Source organism: Herpailurus yagouaroundi, unplaced genomic scaffold, assembly GCF_014898765.1.
Source record: "Herpailurus yagouaroundi ecotype Mexico unplaced genomic scaffold, PumYag 139, whole genome shotgun sequence".
NCBI classification, from domain to species: Eukaryota; Metazoa; Chordata; class Mammalia; order Carnivora; family Felidae; genus Herpailurus; species Herpailurus yagouaroundi.
This window is the reverse complement of record NW_024412394.1, coordinates 43,064,243-43,089,410: the sequence shown is the minus strand read 5'-3', so window position 1 is coordinate 43,089,410 and position 25,168 is coordinate 43,064,243. Positions and strand designations below refer to the sequence as shown.

Below are 25,168 nucleotides of genomic sequence, written 5' to 3'. Positions count from 1 at the left end.
AATGTGGCTTTTCTAACTGAGTGAGATTTTATCTCACTCTGAATCAAATTTTCAACCCACTTTTAATAATTGTTCATGCTGCACTTTTTTCTTTGATCAGATTTTTAAAAATACATTTGTCATGTATGTGTTTTGTAAGCCTCAAACCCTCTTTTAAAAATAATAAAGCATAAAGAAACATACATTTTCAAAACACATACTCTGCTTCAGTAATTGTGTTAGGTACTACAGATAGAAGTCAAAACTTGATTAGTAAATTATAGGAAAGAACACTGAAGCCTAATGAAAATTGGTAAAATTTTTCTACCCCCTAAATATATGTCAATTTGAAGGATAATACAACTCTTTCATAGGTCTAGAAGTAGGAAAGGACTAAAGAGGCATTTAACACAACTCGTTATAAATGTGTTCCACAAAACACTATTGCAGAAGACAGTTTTAGTTTCAAGAATTGAATAAATACTTCCTGTGGTCACGTAATGACAGTACAAAATCAATGGTGGGTACAATTTCTGGTGCCTTAGCACAAGTCAGGAGAGTGGCTCCAAAGTGTACTAGTCATTATTGTATTCTTCACTGCCACACACTTTCAGTAAAAACAAATAAAAAAAACCCTGATACCTCATTGTAATTTTGATTTGCATTTCCCTAATGATGAATGATGTTGAGCATCTTTTCATGTGTCTGTTGGCCATCTGGATGCCTTTTTTGGAAAAATGTCTGTTCAGGTATTCTGCCCATTATCTAATAGGAGTTGTTGTTGTTGTTGTTGTTGTTTTGTATTGAGTTAGAAGTTATTTATCTATTTTGGATAGTAACCCTTTTTTGGATATATCATTTGCAAATATCTTACCACATTCAGTAGGTTGTCTTTTTTTATTATTATTAATGGTTTGTTTTGTTGCAAAGAAGGTTTTTAGTTTGACGTAGTCCCAATAGTTGATTTTTGCTTTTGTTTCCCTTGTCAAAGGAGACATATCTAGAAAAATGTTGCTATGGCTGATGTCAAGGAAATGACTGCCTGTAATTTCTAGGGTTTTTATGGTTTCAGGTCTCATGTTTAGGTCCTTAATCCATTTTGAGTCTGTTTTTTTGTATGGTATTAGAAAGGGGTCCAGTTTCACTCTTTTACATGTAGCTGTCCCATTTTCCCAAAACCATTTGTTAAAAAGACTGTCTTTTCCCCATTGTATATTTTTGCCTTCTTTGTCATAGATCAATTGACTATATAATCATGGGTTTATTTCTGGGATCTCTAGTCTATTCTATTGATCTATGTGTCTATTTTTGTGCAAATACCCTACCGTTTTGATTACCACAGCTTTGTAGTATATCTTGAAATCTGTGATTGTGATATATCCTGCTTTGTTCTTTTCAGGATTGCTTTGGTTATTCAGGGTCTTTTGTGGTTCCATACAAATTTTAGGATTATTTTTTCTAATTGTCTGAAAAATACTGTTAGTATTTTGATAGGGATTGCATTGAATCTGTAGGTTGCTTTATAAGCAACGTTTGTTGCTTATATTGTTATAAGGACGTTTTAACAATATTAACTCTTCTAATACATGAGCATGGGATATCTTTCCAGTTGGTTTCTGTCATCTTCAAATTCTTTCATCAGTGTTTTATCATTTTTGTAGTACAGGTCTTTCACCTTTTTGGCTCAGTTTATTCCTAGATATTTTATTCTTTTTGGTACAATTGTAAATGATGTGGGTTTTTAAATTTCTCTTTCTGCTACTTCATTATTAGAGTATAGAAATGCTACTGATTTCTGGGTATTAATTTGTATCCTGCCATTTTAGCGAATTCATCATTACTTCTAGTAGTTTTTGGTAGAGTCTTTAGGATTTTCTGTATATAGTATCATATTATCTGCATATAGTGACAGTTTAACTTCTTTACCAATATGGATGCCTCTTATTTCCTTTTCTTTCTTTTTTTTAATTTTTTTTCAACGTTTTTTATTTATTTTTGGGACAGAGAGACAGAGCATGAACGGGGGAGGGGCAGAGAGAGAGGGAGACACAGAATCGGAAACAGGCTCCAGGCTCTGAGCCATCAGCCCAGAGCCTGACGCGGGGCTCGAACTCACGGACCGCGAGATCGTGACCTGGCTGAAGTCGGACACTTAACTGACTGCGCCACCCAGGCACCCCTCTTATTTCCTTTTCTTGTCTGATTACTGTGGCTAGGACTTTCAGTACTATGTATTATGCTAAGTGAAATAAGTCAGACTGAGAACGACAAATACCATATGATTCTACTCATAAGTGGAATCTAAAAAAAATGAATAAATAAACAGAAAGCAGAATTAGGCCTATAAATACAGAGACCAAACTGATGGTTCCCAGAGGGGAGGGAGTTGGAGATTGGACAAAATGGGGGGGACGGGGAGATGGAGATATAGACTTTCTATGAAATGAATAAGTCATGGGAATAAAAAGCACCATACAGGGAATACAGTCAATGATATTGTAATAGTGATGTAATGGGACACATGGTATCTATACTGTGGTGAACATACCATGATGTCTAAACTTGTCAAATCACTAAGTTGTACGGCAGAAACTAAGGTAACATTATGTGTCAACTATACTCAGATAAATAATTAAACAAACAAACCCCTAAAAGCAGACAAACAAAAGCTAGTTTTACTTAGTAATGTCCTCAATGGAGCAGTAAAAATTATTAAAGTTATTGAGTCTTGGCTATTGAGCACATTATTTTTAGTAATCTAGGTAGATAAATGGTAATTGTGCACAAAACATTTCTACTGCATGTGAAGTAGGATGGTTATCTTGAGGAAAAGTATTTCTAGATTTGTTTGAATTGTAGGTAAACAAGCCATGTTTTTCTTGGAATACCAGGAAAAGTTTCCTTTTCACTTGAAAGAATGACTGACAATTTGTATTGAGACATGAATATTTAGCTGGCATCTTTTTTTTTTTCAAGAGAATATTAAATCATCTATTGATTACACATGATAATGGATGATACACAAGCTTTAATCCCATCTATAATTTTATCTGATACCATAATTCAATTTAGATATATTGCATAGGATGTGCTAACAATCGTATTAATAACCAAATAAACTCCAGGACTTTGCTTGGGTGACCCTTTTAATGGTGACCTCCAGGTCACAACACATTAACTGTCAGTTCAACCACACCAATGTTTATGGAGACAATGGCTTCTCTGCCCAAGCAGGTTGCACATATATTTCAAATGGAACCTGGCATCACCCTGAAGGATCTAACTTCACACTGTTGGGGTAGTTTACCAAGATGGCTTCAGAGGAGACTAACTTTACACAGCACATTTAAAAAAAGACACATTTATTCAGTGTCATGATCAGACTATTACATTTAGCAATCAACAGCATGGGTGCAAAAAAAAAAATCTAAATTAAAACCCTTTGTTGGAGTGCTTTACACTTTCCACAGAACAAAAACTAAAATAACCTGTTATACAATTAGTCACAAATACAGTCCTTGAGTTTTTTGCCCATACACATGAGTATTGTCTAAAACATGTCTTCTTTGTAGCAGGTAGGCCCTGGCAGCACTGTGCTTGGCTGAGTTCACAGATCTGTTGTAACCTGTAGCTTCCCTGTCACTTCTCTGGCTCTTCTTTCCTGCTAAGCTTTGTTTCCTGGCAGTAATTAAAAATCTTCTGCCACTGCCAAAGCTACTGCTGCTGCTGGAACTGCCATAGCCACCTTGGTTTTGTGGTTTGGCAAAATATTGACCTCCACCACCATAGAGGCCAGAGCTTCTGCCTCCAAAATTTCCTCCTTTCATGGGTCCAAAATTTGAAGACTGATTGTTGTAATTGCCAAAATCATTATAGCTTCCACCACCTCCAAAATTGCCTCCATCATTACCAAATCCTTTATAACCATCCCCACTGCCACCATACCCATCACCACCTTGACTGCCACCAAGGCCACCTCGTCCACTGAAGTTTCCTTCATGGCCAAAGTTGTCATTCCCACCAAAACCACCTCCGGGACCATCACCGAAGTTCCAAGGACCACTTTGACCTCTTTGGCTGGAAAAGGCACTAGCCATCTCTTGCTTAGATAAAGCTTCCCTTACTTCACAGTTGTGGCCATTCACAGTATGGTATTTTTGAATGACAATCTTGTCTACAGAGTCATGGTCATCAAATGTTACAAAGGCAAAGCCTCTCTTTTTGCCATTGCCTCGGTCTGTCATGGTTTCAATCACTTCAATTTTCCCATACTGTTCAAAATAATCTCTTAGATGATGTTCTTCAGTGTCTTCTTTAATTCCACTGACAAAAATCTTTTTCACAGTTAAGTGGGCACCAGGTCTTTGAGAATCTTCTCTTGAGACAGCCCTCTTTGGTTCTACAACTCTTCCAATCCACCTTGTGTGGCCTTGCATTCACGGCTGCATCCACCTCTTCCACAGTGGCATAGGTGACAAACCCAAAGCCTCTGGAGCGCTTGGTGTTTGGATCTCTCATTACCACACAGTCTGTAAGCATTCCCCGTTGCTCTAAACGGCTCCTCAGACTCTCATTGGTTGTTTCACAGCTCAAACCTCGGATGAAAAGCTTCCGCAGCTGTTCAGGCTCTTTGGGAGACTCTGACTTAGACATGACGGCGGTGGGAGGGAGACTTTCATGATGCTTACTCTCTGGTATCCATGGGCAGAAAGTAGCTGACATCTTTTTTAAAAATGTATGATTTATTTCTGTCACTACAAGGAAAACAACTGACAGCATTTGTTTTTAATGATAAAGTTTGAGTTTTCAAGAGAAAATTGAATTTTGAATCAGCTACTATGAGCTTGATTGCTTTCCAGTATGTGAAAACCTTGCTGATCAAATTGGCGGTGATACTAATGGATGTATTTTTTGATATGGTATAATGAAATATGTCAACATTTGGAAGATCTCCATAACGTAGTGAATCAACATGCTCCAAATGTCATAAGATCATGCATGGGTAAAAGATCCATTGAAAGAGCAAGCTAGACAAGTAGATTTTAATGTAACACAGAATAAAAGTTTATCGATATGGCTTCTGAGTCCATATTGTAATTAACCTTTCAGAAATGACCACTTGTTGAGTGTTGGTGTAGTATCAAAGAAGGATATCCACAATTATCTGAACATTAAAATACCCTTTCCTTTACAGATTATAGATCTTGAGATGCTATATTTTCTTTATATCAAAATAAATTGAATGCTGATGCAGATATGGGAATCTCTCTGTCTTCGAGGAAGACAGACACAAAGAGATTTTTTTAAATGTAAAAAAAAATGATATTCTTTTTTACTACATATTTTTTATTTTGGAAAATTTACTTACTTTTCCTAAAGATACATTATTTATAGTGAAATGTAATACATATACTATTATTATTATTTTAAAATGAGTTAAACGTATAAAAATTTTCTCAGTTTTAGTTTCTAAATGAGTAAATATCAATAGGATGGACACAAACAAAAGCAATTTGTGTACTCAATAATTTTTAAGGATGAAAGGAGTCCTGGAACAAAAAAGTTTGGGAACCATGGTCTAAGAAAAAGAAAAAACCCTGCGGTCACATTTAAGTCCTTTCATTTATGCATCTTCTATTTACTAATATGGAAATGAAAACCAGCACTCATATTTCTATGATGTGAACAAATAGAAGTAAAAAATTTTAATAGTGTTGTAACTGTGAAAAATATGTCTTTTCTGGTTATTTCTAGGTACAAATATTTATGGGAGATGGAAATCCTGAAATATTGTACTTGTTTTATTTTACCAAAAATACTTTGTGTTTGTGTATCAAAGAAGAATTCTCCATAAAGTTTAATGATATTACTATTAAAATAATGTTGCCATACAGATAAAATCTGAGACTCTTAAGAAATATCAGCATAAAGAGAAATTCAATAGTAAGGAATACATTTATTATAATTTCCCAAGGGCTTTTTTTTCATAGAATTATGACACCTGACAAATGGCTGCAGGGAAAATATGCCAAATGAGTTCCCCTGTTGTTTACAGCTTGTCACAGACTGGGGCAATACAGAAAGAAGATGAATTCATCCTTCCCACTCCAGATTGTCTCTACTCATAAAGGGAAACTGTTCTCTCCCCATCTCAACAATGATTGGTTTAGATCACTACAATAGATCAATGATATTCTGGTTACTTGATGAGTTTGTGGAAACAGAACAAGGAAGATGGAGTCCCACTCAAGGATTTCCCTGCAAGGTGACCCCACAGTAGCCAAAGCTGAAGAAGCACTCTTTATGTTTTGTATAGGTGCCATGTTTTTTGTATCCAAATTGCCCTTTTTGTTTTTCTGATTCAATTAATGCCACCCTTAAACATTGCTACATACGACAGACTTGTTGGTCCAAGAGTGAGGCACAGACCAGCATCTCCATCATCCCTTGAAGCATTTTAGAAATGTATACTCCTGGGCTCCACCTTGGACCTCCTGAATCAGAATCTGCATTTTAACAAGATCCCCAGGGGATGTATATGTTTATTTATGTTCGAAAAGCACTATTGTGCATTGGATGATTTCAACCATGGCTGCACTTTGCAATCACCTGGGAGTTTCTAAAAATCCTGATGCTTGGACTGCAGAGCAATGAAATAAGAATCTCTGAAGATAGGACACTGCTTAAGAAGAATAAACTTTCTTTAAGCTCTGTCAGTGTCACCCTTTTCTACCGCATTTATATTCATAGATGCACCTCAGGATTTATTATGGAAGTCGGTGGGGAAAATACTCCATAAGCAATTTTTTTAAAAAACACCTTTATTGAAGTATAATTGATATTTAAAAACCATACATGTTTAATAATTACAATTTGGAGTTTGGACATACTACATACACCCATGAAACCATTACACAGTCAAGGTAATAGGCATATCCATCACCTCCAAAAATTCCTTTGTGTCCCCCCTTTTTTCTGTGGTAGGAACACTTTTTTGTGTGTGTTTGTGTGACAAAAACATGGGAGTGACCTTGACACCTTTTTAGGTATACAGTATAATATTGTTAACTATTGGCATTGTTTTATGGGAGATTTCTAGAACTTATTGATCTTGCATAACTGAAACTTTATGCCATTAAACGACACTCTTCATATCCCCCAGCTCCCAGCCTCTGGCAACCAATCTATTCTCTGCTATTATTTTAGCTATTTTAGATATCTCATATAAGTGGAATCATGCAGTATTTGTCCTTCTGTGATTGGCTTATTTCATTTAGCATAATGTTGTCAACAATCCAGAAATAGCAATATTAAAACCACTGAATCAATAAGTGGTACTTAGTAAGAGTTTATTGTAGATATAAGAACAGTTCTTGAACTGGAAGCCTTTAAATTCAAAGACTGATGTGAAGCTCAGGGGCATGACATTACATGACAGTTTATAAAGTGAAAATGAGGAAGTTGTTTAACCTTTACAATGATTTGTTATTGCATTGAGGGTTTCTAGAAGGCAGGGAATGGGTTACAAGTGATTATCTTACACAATTTTTAGGAAAATGACTTGTTTCTTTTATTAGAGGCATTTGTAAGAATCAACCCATGGTAAATTTCAGCTTGTTTTGCAGAATAAGCTAAATTAAATATCATTTATATAGCTTAAATGTTTTTTCTGCTCAGGGAATTTTCAAGTCCCCTCTCCATTTTGTATTTAATTTTAACAGTGTCCTCTGGTTTCAGCCATGTTGTTGCATATGGCAGGATTTCCTTCTTCTTAAAGGTTGAATAATATCTCATTGTATTTAGGCACATTTTTTCTTAATCCACTCATCTATTAATGGACATGTGAGTTGTTTCCTTATCTTGGGTATTGTGAATAATGCTGAAATAAACACTGAGTGCAGATATCTCTTTGAGATCCTGATTTCAAATCTATTGGGTTATACCCAAAAGTGTATTGCTGGATGATATAATAGTTCTATTATTAAATTTTTGAGGAACCTCCATACTATTTTCCATAGAAGCTGCACCATTTTACATTCCCACCAATAATACACAAGGGTTCTAATTTCTCCATATCATTACCAATAATTATTATCTCCTGTCTCTTTGACACTAACAGGTATGAGGGATAGTTCATTGTGGTTTTGATTTACGTTTCCTAATGATTAGTATGTTAGGCATCTTTTAACTTATCTGTTGGCCATTTGTATGCCTTCTTTGGAGAAATGTCTGTTCAGACCTACTGCCCATTTTAAAAGCAGGTTATTTGTGATTTTGGTATTGAGTTGTGCCTACAACTCAATGTATATTATATACATATATATATAACTCAATATATGTTATATATTTTGATATTAACACCTTATCAGATATATGGTTTGCAAATTTTTTCCCCATTCTGTGGATTGACTTTTTCACTCTGCTGTTTCCTTTTCTGTGCAGAAGATTTTCAGTTTGATGTAGTGCCACTTTTTGTCTTTGTTGTCTGTGATTTTTTTGTCTATTTTTGTCTTTGTTGCCTGTGAATTTGGTGTCATAACCAAAATGTCATTGCAAAGACCAATGTCAAGAAGTTTTTCTCCTGCGTGTTCTTCTAGAAGTTTTATGGTTTCAGGTGTTATGTTTGTCTTTAATCCTTTTTGAGTTGGTCTTTATGTATGTATGGTGTAAGTTAAGAATCTCATTTCATTCTTTTGCATGTGTGTATCTAGTTTTCCCAACACCAAGGAAGGGAGATTATCCTTTCTCCATTGTGTATTCTTGGTAGTCTTATCAGAAATCAGTAGACCATTTATGCATGGGTTTATTTCTGAATTTTCTATTCTCTTCCTCTGGTCTATATGTCTGCCTTTATACTATACTGTTTTAAGTACTGTAGGTTTATAATATATTTTAAAATCAGGATATCTGATGCCTGTGTGATGCCCTTGTTTTACTTCTCTTTCTCAAGATGACTTTGGCTATTTTATATGACTTTTATGGTTTGGAATAAATTTCCTATTTTTTTTTTTTCTTGAGAAGCACCTTTGGTCAGCAGGAGAAAGACAAATACCATATGATTTCACTCATGTGGCATTTAAGAAAAAAAATGAGCAAAGGCAGAGAGAGAGAGAGAGAGAGAGAGAGAGAGAGAGAGAGAGAGGCAAACCAAGAAAGAGACTCTTAACTATAGAGAACAAACTAATGGTTACCAGAATGGATATGGGTAAGGGGATGGGTTAAATAGGTGATAGGGAATAAGAAGTGCCCTTGTGATGAGCCCAGGTGTTGTATGTAAGTGTTGAATCACTATATTGTACAACTGAAACTAATATTACATTGTAGGTTAACTAACTGGAACTTAAATAAAAACTTAAAAAATATCTTTGGGATTTTGATGCAGATAGCATTGAAAATGTAGATTTCTTTGGGTAATATGGAAATTTTTACAATATTAAGTCTTATATGAACACAGATATATTTTCATATATTTGTGTCTTCTTTAATTTCTTTCATCAGTGTTTTGTTGGTTTTAGTGTACAAGTCTTTCATAATCTTGGTTAAGTTCATTTCTAAGTATTTTAGTCTTTTTGATGTGATTGTAAATGGGATTGCTTTACAATTTCCTTTTCAGGTAGTTTGTTGTTAGTATATAGAAACACTACTGATTTTTTGCATGTTGATTTGTAACCTGCAACTTTATTGAATTTGTCTCTTAGTTCTAAGAATTTTTGTGTGTGTGTTGGAAACTTTCAGGTCTTCTGCATATAAGATTGTATCATCTACAAACAGAGATAATTTTACTTTTTCCTTTCCATTTTGGATAACTTTTACCTGTTTTTCTTAAATAATTTCTCTGGCTAGGACTTCCAATACTATAATTGGAAAGAGAGGGCATCCTTATATTGCTCCTGATTTTAGATGAATAGTTTTCAGATTTTTACTGGTAAGTACAATGTTGGCTGTGAGCTTGGTCATATATGGTCTTTATTATGTTGAAGTACATTCCTTCTATACTTAATTTGTTGAGTTTTGATCATGAATAGATATTGAATTTAGTTGGATGCTCTTTCTGTACCTTTTGAGATAATAATATACTTTTTATCCTTCATTTTGTTACTGTGGTATATCACATTTATTTCTCTGCATATTTGAACTATCCTTGCACCCCGAGCATAAATCTCACTTGATTGTTGTGTATGGCCCATTTAATATGTTGTTGAATTGGTTTTACTAGCATTTTATTGGGGATTTTTGCATATATGTTCATCAGGGATATTGCACTGTAATTTTCTTTGCCTGCGACATCCTGGTATGGCTTTGGTATCTGGATAATGCTGGCCTTGTAAAGAGAGTTTAGAATATTCCTTATTCTTTAATATTTTGGAAAGGTTTGAAAATGGTTGGTGTTAATTATTCTTTAAATGTTTGGTAGATTTACCTGTGCAGCTATGTCGTCTTGGGCTTTTCTTGTTGGAAATATTTGATTATTGATTCCATCTCTTTACTAGTGATTGCCTGTTCAGATTTTCTATTTCTTCATGATTCAGTCTTGGTAAGTCAGATGTTTCTAGAAATTTATCCCCTTCTTCTAGATTACCCATTTTGTTGGCATGTAATTATTCTTACCAGTTTTTTTTTTTTGATCCTTTGTATGTCTCTGGCATTAGTAATAATGACTCCTTATTCGTTTCTGATTTTATTTATTTGAGTCTTTTTTTTCTTTAGTTTAGCTAAAGGTTTGTTAATCTTGTTCACCTTTTGAAGATACCAGCTCTTAATTTTACTGATTTTTTTCTATTATTTTTCTAGTCTCTATTTAATGTCTACTCTAATCTCTATTATTTACTTCCTCCTGCTAACTTTGGGATTAGTCTGTTTTCCTTTTTCTAGCTCCTTGAGGTATAAAGTTAGGTTGTTTATTTGAAATTTTTCTCTTTTTTAAGTATAAACATTTATTGCTATAAACTTTCCTTTTGGTACTGCTTTTGCTATATCCCATAAATTTTGATATGCTGGGTTTTCATTTTTTTGCCCTCCCATCAGTGACATTTTTTTTAAAAGGATAGACATTCAACAAAGATGGTAGCACAATTCTATACATGTTGAATGGGTAAGAAATACATAAATATGACAATAAACATGGCACTTTGCCTTGAACATGACCTGAGGGTTGCTTGTGGAAGGGGGCATCAGAAGAATGAGGTTTGTTGGTTATTATGAAGCAGTGGGAAGGAGGCTTAGTTGAAACTGGGTAGAAAGTTGGAATACCTTCTGTGTATGGGGTTTTCATTTTTATTTGTCTCAAGATACTTTCTGATTTTCCCTTTGATTTCTTCTTGTATCCATCCCTCTTTTTCCAGGAAATGTGTAATTTCCAATATTTCTGAATTTGCCAATTATCCTCCTGACTTTAGCTTCATACCGTCATGGCCAGAAAAGATATGTGGTATGATTTCAACCTTAAATTTGTTTAGTCTTGTTCTGTAGCCTAATCTGGGATCTATCTTGAAGAGTGTTCTGTGTGTGCTTGAGAAAAATGTGTATTCTTCTGCCATTGGGTAGAATAGTCTGTATATGTCTATTAGGTCCATTTGGTGTATAGTGTTGCTCAAGACTATTTCCCTACTGATTTTCTTTCTGAATGTTTCATACACTGCTGAAAGTGGGGTATTATAGTCTCCTACTGTTACGGTATCACTGTTTCTCTCTTCAGTTCTATTATTGTTTGCTTTATATATTTGAATGCTCTGATGTTGGGTATGTATGTAATTATTGTATCTTCCTGGTAAATTGATCCTTTTGTCATTATATAATGTCCTTCTTTATCTCTTGTGATCATTTTTGACTTAAAGTATATTTTGTCTGTTATAAATATAGCCATGTCTGCTCTCTTTTGTTTACCATTTGTATGGAAGAGCTTTTTCTATCCCTTTATCTTCAGTCTATGTGTCTTTAAATCTAAAGTGAGTCTCTCTCTCTCTCTCTCTCTCTCTCAAAAAAGAGAGAGAGAGAGAGAATGCATACTCCGTGGGATGGGGGTGGGCAGAGAGAGAGAGTATGAGAGAATCCCAAGCAGGCACCACACTCTCAGTGCAGAGCCTGGTGGGGGGCTTGATCCCACAAACCATGAGATCATGACCTGAGCCAAAATCAAGAGTAGGAAGCTTAATGGACTGAGCCAACCAGGTACCCCTAAAGTGACTCTTTTATTTAGCATATAGTTGGGTCTTATATTTTATCCATTCAGCTATTCTATATCTTTTCCGTGGGGAGTTTAATCAGTTTATGTTTAAAGTAAATATTGATAGGGAAGGAATTAAAATTGCCACTTTCTTTCTGTCTTACAGTTCTTTTGTTTCTCTTTTCCTCTCTTGCTGTCTTCCTTTGTGTTTTGTTAATTTTTGTAGTGATGTTATTTGATTCCTTTATCTTTTGTGTGGCTTCTATAGGTATTTTCTTTGTGATTACCATGAGGCTTCCATAAAACATCTTATAGTTTTAACAGTCTGTTTTAAACTAATGAAAACCTAATCTCAACCACATACAAAAACTCTACACTTTTACTTCTCCCCCGAGACACACTTTGTTATTGATGTCACAGTTTACATCTTTTTATATTGTGCCTCTATTAACATAAAAAATATAAAATTTCATAGTTAAGAGCTTGGGCTTTGGAGTAAGAAAGACTTAGTTGTGTTGGTCAGAAGTCTTGTGTTGCAAGTAACAGATGGTAATACAAGTTAGCAGATATCTGTTTCCAGATATTCAAAAAATGTTATCAGCGACCTCTCCCTTTCAGCTTTTTCTTTCCTCTACTTTGGCTTCATTTGCAGGCACATTCTCTCCATTTTGCAGCCCTAGGCATATGTTGTATATACAGCTAGTGAGCCCACAGAAAAGAGATGCTTCCTTGTTTAGAGAACTCTGACTGGCCTAACCTGAGCTGTATGCCTGTGGTAGGTAGAATTTTAACATGGTTCTGAAAACTTCTAGCCCTTATTGTTTAAAATACCCTTTTGCAGTTATTCTGTAAAGCACTTGTTTAGATGTGTGTGAAAGCACTTGTTTAGATGTTGCTTTTACAGATATAACTCAGGTCCCCAAATCAGCTGATGTTAAGATAAGGGAGACCATCTAGGTGGGCCTGATCTATTCACACACACCCTTTAAATCTGGGTCTTGGGCTCAGAGATGGTGATGTCAGAGATCTGAAGTATAAGGGGTATTTAACACACCATTGCCAACTTGAAGACGAAGAAGGCCATGTGGCAAGGAATGTTCTTAGCCTCTAGAATCTAAGAGAGGCCCAAAGCTAACAGCCAGCAAGGAACAGGGACCTTGGACCTATAGTGGCAAGGAGTTGAATTCTGCCAACTACAAGAATGATTCTAGAAGTGGATTTCTTTCCCAGACCCTCAAGAGGAGACCTCAGCCTGGCCAACACCTTGATTTTAGCCTTGTGAACTCTGAGCAGAGAATTCCTTAACCTTGCTGTGTTTCAGTTTCCTTATCTGTAAAATGTGGACATTAAAGAATATCTACCTTTTATAGTGATTGGGTTGCTTAAATGAGATAATGCATGTAAAGTGCTCAGTGGAGTGTCTGGCATATAGTCTGACCTCAATAATGTTACCTATTATTATTGTTAATGAAACCAGTTCAGGCACACTTAGTAACATCAGTTACAATAATAAGAGTGGGAGAGAAGGGAGAATTGCCAGCTCCTCTCTAGGTCTACTCTACAGCCTAGAAGGATGGTAACACTAGGGTGTCCTGCCATTATGTTAAGGTTCATCTCTTTTCAGCTAGTATTTTGGCTGGGGTTTGGTGGTAAAGAATAAAGAATGAGCCTCAGGAGCTCACAAAAACCCCAAATAAAAAGAGTAACATGATTAGGAGTCCAGAATATAATGGCATTCAAGAAGTTATGGTTTCTTATAAAGAAATATTTTCTTTAGGGATTCAGTGTTGCCATGAGTCCCATAATCACTTTTGGAGGCAAAAGGTAGTAGGAATTATTTGGACCAAAGAAAGAGAATGCTGTGTGGACATTCTTTATGTCTATATTTTTAATTCAAAACATCAGCATATGCTTGTTTTCTATGAAAGCCCACTGCAAAGGATCCTGGTTAGAAAAAAAAAAAAAAAAAGAATCCTTGTTACCACTAATTGTCACCTTAGATCTCAGTAGGAACCTGCAGATGTTAACTGCTCACTGATGCACTAAAGCTTCCTAGGTTTCTCATAAAGGTTCAGAGTCCTTGTGAAATATTTTCTGGAAGTCCATGGATTAATGAAGTTGTTACTTAGAGAGGTGCTGTGAGGCCCAAGCTAATGTTGAATACAAAGTCTCCCTGGGAAGAGAACACTTGGTGGGTTTTTGAGTTGTAAGGGTACGCGTTTGGTTGAGAAACACAGGGAATGTTCATGCAGACCCTGCAAAAGAAAGGCTTCAGATTTTGTAGAATCTGAAGCTTATAACATTTGGAGAGGTCCTCTTTCGGGGATAGATTTTAATTACAGTTAAAATAATTGCACTTTTGCAAATTTCACAAAACCATAAGGCCATGTGAGATCATATGAGAGGGCCACCCAGGGCTCTGGAAATATTGTATGCATATGTATTAAGGCTTCATGGGATTTAGGGTAAATCTACCTCAGCCTGGCAGTGAGATTATTTTGACAGCATGATCTAGAATTAGGGTCCTGCAGCCCATTCCCGCTCATACCTTTGGCTTACTGAGTGATCTCAGGTGATTCACTTGCTCACATGCAATCTTATTGTCTTGGTTTGTCCTGGAAAACAGTGATTTTTTTTTTCCTGTCAGTGTGGCTGCAGGAATAACTATTTTTAAGATATGTACTATCTTTCCTTGGCAGAAAGCTGCACCAGTATACCATATTACCACATTTTTCATCCTAAATTCATCTTTTTAGTGACCTCAGACTCAGTGGAGTGAAGGCTCAAATTTTAAGTCATCGTTTCATGTCTTTACATATCCATCAATATAACAAAGGGAGAGAGAAAAGCCTTTGTTTTGAAAACCTGTAAATTCTCAACAAAACCTATTTAATAAGAACCGTGCATTGTTATAGAAACTAAAGTGTTATCAGATAGCAGTTCAGTAAGAACAAAAAGTAAAAAAGCAAAGTTTTACAGCAAGTATTTCTAGGGTGACTTCAATATAAATTTAATGAAATGTAGGCGTAAAAGGGTCTTGGTTAAAGTAAAGCCGAAATACGGTGAACCGGTGTAGCTTATTAGACTGAATAAGAGCTTATTTAGACCAGGTTTATTTGGACCGAATAAGAGACCTACAGAATTCTTATGCTTTGCTCTCATACATCAAATATCCCAAATGCTACTTTTAGTTTTTTGAGGAAATATGGTTACTTTTTTAGTTTTACCTCAAAATTGCTAGGTAGATCAGTTTTGAACCTGATTGATATGTATTCTTATTCAATTCTTATTAACTCTCTAGTGTAAATTGAGACGAAGATTCTGAACACTTGGCCCTTGTAACAACCAGATGAACACCTCTCACGCTGTTTGAGACAGAACTGTTCACTTCTTCCTCTAGGTTCCCATGACATAATCCAATAGATTTGCCCTTTTACGATCAAAACCAAACTGCCATAGTTGTAGGACTTGGGTGTAAGCCCCAGAAGCACATCCTGAGACAAGACTGGAGTGCCAAGCAGGACAGGGAAGCCAACACAGGGTGCGTTGGCAGGCAGGTTCCCACATTTGGGATATGGTGTACTGCACACCTTAGAGCTGTCCCACTTGGGGACGCAAAGCTGGCTGATAATCTAACCTCTTTGTGTTATTGACAGAGCTGGTCTGGAGGCGTTAGTTATCTCCCAGCACCTTCCTCCACCCGGTGCATAGGCTGAGCTCTCCCTCTGGCAGGTGGAGAGGCACAGGTGCTTGCTGTGGGAAGCGGTGGGCAGGTGTGGGAACCTTGACTGATGAAGGGGTAAGGGAGGACACTAACTGCCTCTGCCATATTATGAAGTCACAGTTTCAGTGCTGGAAGGAAATTTTGAATTTACCCTACAGGATCCAGTTTCTTTAATTGCAAGATGAGGGTGGTAGACTAAATTCTAGTCACTTTGTCTCTAACTTTTAAATGATTTCATTGGCTATAGATCTTTCATGTATGTGTGATCCTGTGCAAAATCATGTACTGATTTCAATGGGTAGAAGGATATTCGCTAGACACGTGATACAAGTACCAAGAGGCTTACAAATATTCTGGAAATGAACAAGTTCAAATATTTCCCTTCTAGGTTAGCATTAGCAGGGGGGTTTCTGTGCATGCCAATACGTATGATGTGACCTAAGTGTGTCTGAATCAAAATACTGCTCTTTTGAGGTGGAGAAGGAAATCTATACCGAATAAAGTCAAGTAGGTAACTTAGTATTTAACTTGGACCTGGTTTTAAAAGTAGTCACAACTCAGGCAATTATTGAAGGTAAACAGAGTGAAAGGTTAGATATTTGAAAATAGCAGGGGAATGATTTTCGATATTTATCTCCGCTCTTCCTTCTTGAAAAGAAACGGGGGAAATCAGCGACCAGTGTGCTTTCCCTCAGCGGCCACGTTGCACTTTAAACTTGTGTTTTGTTGTGTCTGCTATTGATCAATGGGGGCAGGAAGATTTATGGGTGCTCGGCTGGGAGCAGCACCGGCCAGAGATGCAGGCAAAAATCCCTCCGTGACTCACTTGTGGGAGCTGCCCTTCCGGAGCCAGGAATATCCGTCAATAAATAGCAAGGCGGGGGGGGGGTCAGAGACGCCTCCGAGGAGCCACATCAGCTTCGGCCCATCCCACGAAGGGTGGGGATCCGGCTGCCAGGGGCCCTCTGAGGGCTGAAGATCTGTCCCCAAGTCTGTAAATAGCCCTAGCGTCTCTGCATCACAGACATCGCGGCCTTCCTTCCTTCGCCTTGCGCACTGAGGGAACAGGCTAATTCTAAGCCCATCCGCCTGAAGGTGGTGGCCTCGTGCCAACTTTGGGGAACTTTCCAGTGATCTGAACTTTGAATCATCCTAATGCTACTGCACCGATGTGACTATGTTTGCTGATGTATTTTAAGTGCCTTGAAGGACTAGAGGGGAAAGGTCCTTTTCCTCTGAGCAGTTACCCCCCAAATCGTAGGGATCCTTATACTTCAGTCCTTTTATGAATCATCTGGTGAATTTGTTAAAATGCAGATTTTTGCGCCCTTAACAGTTCCCATGTGGAGCCCAGAAATCTGCATTTCCTAGGTAGATTTTGTGGTGGGTGGTCTAGGACTGCACCTTGAGAAATAGCTTTGTCAGGTGGATCTGGTTCATTTTAACAAAGGAGAAGGGGCGGGAGGATGGCTGTCTCGCCTTTGAGTACAGACCCACAGCGACAAGTAAACTAATTCTTGGATGTCTTTTCGCTGATGTGGGGGAAAACACACCATCTCCCAATTCTTGTTGGAATGTATCTAGGTAAAAATTATGTATTTCACATATTGCATATATCCGGTTAAAAAAAAAGCTAGGAGACTTTTCTTAAGCCTATGTACAAATCTAACCCAAGCAAGTAAAGAAAGAAAACCCCCAAACTGCTGATATAATAGATGTCTAGGGCTGTCTTATCACAAACAAGGTTTTGAGATCTAGAAAACGGCAGCATCCTAATGCCGGGAAGGATTCTGAATTCGAAGGTACCGTGAGGCTTGCTAGAGAGGAGAGGAGACCCTGAGAGCAGGGTCTGTATGTATTCAACTCAGAGGGCCCAGACTGTCCGTATTCCATTCTGTCCTGTCCTCTTTGCCCTGCTGCTGTCCTGTCCTTCTCTTGCAAGGAAACAGCCCTTTGTAGCACAGACAACTAGTTGGGACTCCCAGCATGGATGGGTCAGTGTTACAGTTTCTACGTTTGTCATACCTCACCCTGAACTGATTATTATGGAAAATCAGTCAGTTGCTTGCATGGCCTATACTCATGTCCGTACAGAACCATATTGCTTCAGTCTGTTATTTCTCTAGGTTTGTCCTCATTTCAGCTGTTGTTACCAGTATCATGTACTGTGTAAGTAAGAATCTACAGATTCTCAAATTCTTTGGAGTGGCAACACTCAATATTTTGTTTTTGAACGTTCATCATGGACCCTAAACCCCTTTCTTTAAAAAATTTTTTTAATGTTGGGGCGCCTGGGGGGCTCAGTCGGTTAAGCATCTGACTTCAGCTCGGGTCATGTTCTCACAGTTAGTGGCTTTGAGCCCCGCGTCGGGCTCTGTGCTGACAGCTCAGAGCCTGGAGCCTGTTTCAGTTCTGTGTCTCCTCTCTGTTTCTGCCCCTCCCCTGCTCATGGTCTGTCTCTGTCTCAAAAATAAATAAACATGAAAAAAATTTTTTAATGTTTATTTATTTTTGAGAGAGAGAGACAGACAGACCATGAGTGAAGGAGGGGTAGAGAGAGAGGAAGACACAGAATCCAAAGCAGTCTCCAGGCTCCATGCTGTCAGCACAGAGCCCGATGCGGGGCTCAAACCCATAAGCTGTGAGATCATGACCCGAGCTGAAGTTGGACGCTCAACCAACTGAGCCACACAAGTACCCACAGCCCCTTTCAAATGTAACTAGAAAATCTGGGGAGACCCATTGGAATACTTTTGACTGGCTTGGGCTTTTAAAAAGTTTCATCTTCTTTTTGGTATTTTATTTTTTATATAGGTCTATATACTGAACTTCTTTCCACCTGCTTTACATTGTGGAAGTTTATTGTAAATGGGGTTTTTCTTTCGGTTACAGTTTGTTTATTTTATTTTTAATTGAAGATTGGTGGACATACAATATTATAATAGTTCTGGGTGTACAACATAGTGATTCGACAAGTATACACATTACTAGATGCTCACTATAACTGTAATTACCATGCTACCATACAAAGTTATTAAAGTATTATTGACTATATTCCCTAAGCTGCACTTTCATCCTCAAGATTTATTTATTCAATAACTGGAAGTTTGTACCTCTTAATCCCCTTTACCAATTTCACCTATTTCCAACTTCTCTCCCCTCTGGTGGTTTAGGTTTTTGGGAATCCAAGGTTAGGATTTCTTTGTTCGATTAAAAGGCTGGTTTGATGCAAGCCATTTCCTAAACTGCAAGAACATGGACAACCCTGTCTACTGGCTGGCTTTGCTGAAACCAAACCCAGTATTGTAATTGTGAGAAGCTAGACTCTGTTGCCTGAGATTAAGGACTGTGTTTAGTTATCTTTATGTGTCCAGCGTCTAGCATAGTGCCGGCTCATACTCAATTCTAATTACGTCCCACTCAAGTTCAGTTAATTGTTGAATGAATCAAACAAACTTTGCAAGCCCTGGCGATTACATCAAGAATATTGGAATAGTAATTTACCAGATGAGAGAGTTAGGCAAATGGGGCAAGTAACTAGTATGTATGTCATTGCTCTTGATTCTTGATCACTTAGCAAGATGTGGCTGATGCTTTATAATACCTTTTCTTCTTGGGCCCACTTCTTGATCATTTTAAACCCAGTGCTCTGGAAGAACCACTACCAGTCAATCAATATGGGGTTGGGTGTGGGGGTTAAAGAAGAGGAATATATATTTTTTTGTCAGGTCAGTACTAAGGTTTATAGAAATTAATACTTTCTACTGTCATAAAGGTGAAAATTCCCTAGACATTAACAGACTCATATTAACTGCTGATGGCTGTCTCAAGCCCTGTATCAGAATTTTGAGATTGCAGGGAAGAGTCTTAAGAATCAACTAATGAGTGTTGTCCTGGGCACATGAAAGATGAATGGTAACACTCTGCTGGCCATTTTCCATCTGTACCCAGCGATATTTTTAGCCCATAGGCTATCCTGGGCACAAGCAGGGAAATAGGAATAATGGAGCGGGGAAGGGAAGAGAGCAGCAGAGAAGAAACAGAGTGAGAGAGAGAGAGAGACTTTGAGGGAGAGACAGGAAAGAGGGCTATGCAGTGGGCAGTGTGACAATGTGTCACCACCAGGGACTTTTGGCGCTGTGTTGTCATTTCAGTGCCATAGGCTGCCTGTTCCTACATTGAACTGTTATGGGTCTAAATTGCCATTCTGTGCAGCAACTGACACATTCAGAAGAGACTTATCTTGTGAATCTAGTAGTCATAATAGCAACGGAATTGAAGAGAGAAGGCGAATGAGGGCTATGGAGTTGAGAAGAACTCAGGGGAAATAGTCTTAGAGTGCTTCAACACCCTGCACCCTCTCTGCCCTGCCACCCACCATCCCGGCATTGCTATGGGGATTAGCCAGCAGGACTGAAAAACTCTGGCTCTAAGATTTCATTATTTATTCATCATACTGTGGGAGGCTGTGTGCAAGTTATTGGGACTTATTCAGAGATGAATAAGACCTGTTGTCCACCTGCAGGGGGGGGTCCCAATCTGGTAGTAATAAAAGATCCATCAACAACAGCACCCGTTAAAAATGTGAGAAGCATCATGATATATGTATGAACAAAAGCTATTAATTCTGCCTAAGGGGGTTGGGGAATTTCAGTTGTGAAAAATATTTAATAATACTGTACCTTAGGAGATATTTATTTTGATAGATTGTTAGGAAGATAAATAACTTGCTGTTGAAAGAGAGATTCTAATGTAGTATAGAATTGCAAAGTACAAACAGCATACCCCACTGTATTGATGGATTTATTAGGAAGAGCCGGTGACACTTGAGCATGTCTTCCCTCTTAAAAATAATGTATGATACATGTGCGTTAAATTTAATGAAGCAAACCAAAAGACATGGATCGATTTGCTGGTTGATAAAAGACAAAGTGCTTTTTCTACAGTAGCCAATCTAAATGTTTGCTGATTGGAGTTGAATTTCTTTTTTTTTTTTTTTTTTTAATTTTTTTTTTCAACGTTTTTATTTTTTATTTTTGGGACAGAGAGAGACAGAGCATGAACGGGGGAGGGGCAGAGAGAGAGGGAGACACAGAATCGGAAACAGGCTCCAGGCTCCGAGCCATCAGCCCAGAGCCTGACGCGGGGCTCGAACTCCCGGACCGCGAGATCGTGACCTGGCTGAAGTCGGACGCTTAACCGACTGCGCCACCCAGGCGCCCCTTGGAGTTGAATTTCTTAATGAAAAAGCCTTATTGCTCAAGATGACCCCAGAATACTTGTGTTTAATATCAGTACTCTAGTGATTCCTAAAGGTAGGAAGTTAAAAATAATCTAATCTTGTTTATGTGAGGCCATCTGATCAGTTTGGGTCTGGTAGGTGTTATTTTTTGCAGGCCTAATTGCTCATTGGACCATCCACTGGAATCAGAAGAAGCACAGACAAAGGGAATCTATTCTGTAAGAATGTGCTTATATTGCAGACCTATCGCCCATTGTGGATTTTCATTAAGTGGACTTTGCAGTGGGCGGTTCTGCTTTAGATGTCCAGTGGTTGCTCTATTGATCTTCTCAGGGGGCTGGCAGGCATTTCACGGTTTAGGATTGCCTGAAACATTTGGAAGGAATGTTTAATTTTAGCACTGTTTTCTAGACCCATTCTATTACCTGCTATGAAGCCAGAGCATCAGTCCCCAAGGAGCTTACACTAATTAAAGGGCAAGGTTCAAGAGAACATGCTTCTTGTTTCACCAAAAACCTTTTATATGAAATAATAGCCCTGAGTGCATGGATAAACAGTCCAATAAAGACTGTGGGTAATTTCAGTTTATATGGTGAGAGGCTGAACTGGTCTTTTGGGAAGAAAAACTTGAATGCGATCAATGTGTAGATATCATTTGCAGTAGGTTCTTTAGACCCGGCACTAAATATTACTCAAAATAGGAAGTATCAGTTTGGTCAGAATCCATTACAGATTTCATTGGGAGCCAGATGTGTGCAAGAAATTATGGGCTGACAATATAAACATTACAAAAAGTTCAAAAAGTCTTCAAATCTGAGAAATTCAGACTATTCAGGGACTGACAAAAGAGATTTGAATCTATAGAGTACTTTGGAGTTAACTCAGGGTGATTTTGTTTCTTAACCCTTCTGATAAAAAAAGAAAAATTCTCTTCTGAGATTGTACTGTCAGATATGGTGAGTTTATTTCTCTTTTTATATGATTACTTTCTGTTTATTAGCCTTTATGTTTTTAAACTTATCCCCAAATATGAGCAAATGTAGCTTATGTTTCTCTTGAGAAATGAACAGAGCAAAACAGACTCCTATTCTTTTTCCTTTTTTTCTTCCTTGAATTTCTAACAAGACAGATTAATTTTTTTTCAGTCTAAATGAATCAACCTTTACTATAGAGTTATCATGTCAGAGATAGAAAGGTTGTCAAGCAAAGCCCTGTATGATATAGTCTGTAATAGAGTAATCCGATCTCAGGCATAGTGAAATACTTTATTTTTATAGTAAACTTGGAATTTGGGGCATAGGAGTTATGGTACTTATATTGTAATAATTGTCATTTTGGGATAAAGTCCAATTGCTTGATCCCACTATTATAATGCATTTAGATAAATTTAGACAAAGTAATTTTATGACAAAAAATGATCACTTTCAGCTTAACGATTATGAAGATATTTCAAACTAGCAATCTACAGACCAAATCCAACCTATAGACTCAAAAATAGATTTATAAAAAGTTGAAAAGGCATTTTTTGGTTGTATAGGGAAAGGAAAATCTCTTTTCCACCATTGTCCCCAGCTGAGAAACAAATCAGTTTCTTATGTATCCACCAGAGACAGTTTGTGTGCCTGTGTATATAAACAAATATGTGCGTCCATTCCCAAATATTGAACCCTGACTTTATACCACTGTTTTATGCCACTTTTTTCTTTCTTCCTTCCTCCCTCCCTCCCTCCCTCCCTTCTTACCTTCCTTTCCTTTCTTACCATTATATCTTGGAGCTCATTCCATCTTAGTACATTATTGTTCTTTCTGATTTTATTGTATGCATCTATCAAAATTTGTTTAATGATTTCCCTGTTAATGTCCATTTTGGTTGTTTGCAAATGTTTGCTAAGTTTTGTGTGACTATAAGTACCTTTGTATAAGTACCACATCAGAGATGCCAGTAATATATCTATCTGTAGTATATATTTCTGGAAGTGAAGTTGCTGAGTTGGAGGATAAGGACTGTTGTAATTATGCTATTGTTAAATAGTCCTCCATGGTGGTTGAATGAATGTGGCCTCCCAGCAGCAATGCATGAGAATGCCTTTTCCCTCCCCTTCCCAGCCCAGTGAGCTATCTCACTTTTTGATCTTTGCCAGTACAAGTGAAAAATATCATCTCGTTGTTTTATTTAGCATTTTTTAATGAATTTTTTTAATGTTTATTTTAGAGAGAGAGAGAGAGACAGAGACAGAGCGTGGGTGGGGGAGGGGCAGAGAGGGAGGGAGACAGAATCTAAAGCAGGCTTCAGCTCTAAGCTGAGAGCCCGATGTGTGGCTCCAACTCACCAACTGTGAGATCATGACCTGAGCTGAAGTTGGACACAACCAACTAAGCCACCCAGGAGCCCTAGCATTGAGGTTTAGTAACTTCATATGTCCAGGAGCCATTTTGACTCTCTCCTCTGCGAACTGTTCATAGCCTTTTAAACTTCAGTTGTTGGTCTTTCACATGTCAAGTTGTAGAGGCTCCTTTTAATTTAGCAATATTAGCGATTGGGATATGTGTGTAAATATGTTGTGTGTTTTTCTTTTTTACCTTTTTCCCCCTTGTATTTTGCCTTTGCCATGTGGAAATTTGTGTTTTGCATATTTTATTTTATTTCTTAATTTTTATTTTATTTTTTATGTTATTTTTAAGAGCGAGCAAGACAGAGCATGAGCAGGGGGAAGGGCAGAGAGAGAGGGAGACAGAATCTAAAGCAGGTTCCAGGCTCTGAGTGGTCAGTAGAGAGCCCACATGGGGCTTGAACTTGCAAACCAGGCAATCATGACCTGAGCTGCAGTTGGACGCTCAACTGACTGAGCCACCCAGGTGCCCCAATTTCTCTCTTTTTTAAATGAAATTAGTTTACTTTAGATTTTCCATTTCCTTTGTCAGTTTTGGTAAATGGCCTTTTCTAGATAGTTATCTATTTCATACAGGCTTTTAAATTGATTTCCATAGAATTCACCACATTCTATGAAAATGAATCTTGTTACCACCTCACCCCATTCAGAATGTCTAAAATTAACTCAGGCAAGGACAGATGTTGGCAAGGATGCAGAGAAAGAGGAACCCTTTGCACTGCTGGTAGGAATGCAAACTGGTGCAGTCACTCTGGAAAACAGTATGGAGGTTCCTCAAAAAATTAAAAATAGAACTACCCTATGACCCAGCAATTGCACTACTAGGTATTTATCCAAAGGATGCAGTTATGCTGTTTTGAAGGAGCACATGTCCCCAGTGTTTATAGCAGCACTATTGACAATAGCCAAAGTTAGCCAAAATATGGAAAGAGCCCAAATGTCCATTGACAGGTGAACGGATAAAGATGTGGTACACACACACACACACACACACACACACACAAACAAACACAATGGAGTATTACTCAGCAATCAAAAAGAACGGAATCTTGCCATTTGCAACAACATGGATGGAACTAGAGTATATTATGCTAAGTGAAATCAGTCAGTCAGAGAAAGACAAATGTCATAGAACTTCACTCATTGGTGGAATTTAAGATACAAAACAGATGAACATAAAGGAAAGGAAGCAAAAATAATATAATAAGAGGGAGGGGGACAAACCTTAAGAGACTCCTAAGTATAGAGAACAAACTGAGGGTTGCTGGAGGGGAAATGGATTAAATGGGCAAAGGGCATTAAGGAGACACTTGTAGGGATGAGCCCTGGGTGTTATATGTAGGGGATGAACCACTGGATTCTACTGAAATCATTATTGCACAATATGCTAACTAATTTGGATGTAAATTCAAACAAATAAAAAAAGAAAATAGAAAAAAAGAAAATGAATCTCGTGATTCTTTAAATTCTTCTGTTTCCATTTCCATTTTATCATCTTTTTTGTTTATACAATTTTTCTTCTTTGTTTTTTTTCTTGATGTTACTTAATATTCACTGTTCCTCTTCCTTCATAAAAAGAGTTTTTGTATCTATTTATAAGTTCTACTGTATGTTTCTAACTTATTAATTACTATTATATAGTCTTCATTAATTCCTTTTATATGTTTTTC

The 25,168-nt window shown here is 37.4% G+C and overlaps 1 protein-coding gene, 1 long non-coding RNA gene and 1 pseudogene across 3 annotated transcripts in view; 2 read left to right on the top strand and 1 right to left on the bottom strand.

Moving 5' to 3' along the window:
- The window catches only part of UBE3D (ubiquitin protein ligase E3D), a 244,646-nt gene that overhangs the window by 215,585 nt on the left and 3,893 nt on the right, over window positions 1-25,168 (top strand). The window lies entirely within an intron of this gene.
- LOC121029731 (uncharacterized) lies at window positions 2,944-24,371 on the top strand. Its single transcript, XR_005789863.1, has 3 exons — window positions 2,944-3,179; window positions 13,166-13,174; window positions 24,361-24,371. It is a non-coding gene; the product is annotated as an uncharacterized LOC121029731 (long non-coding RNA).
- On the bottom strand, window positions 3,325-4,651 carry LOC121029729 (heterogeneous nuclear ribonucleoprotein A1-like; annotated as a pseudogene).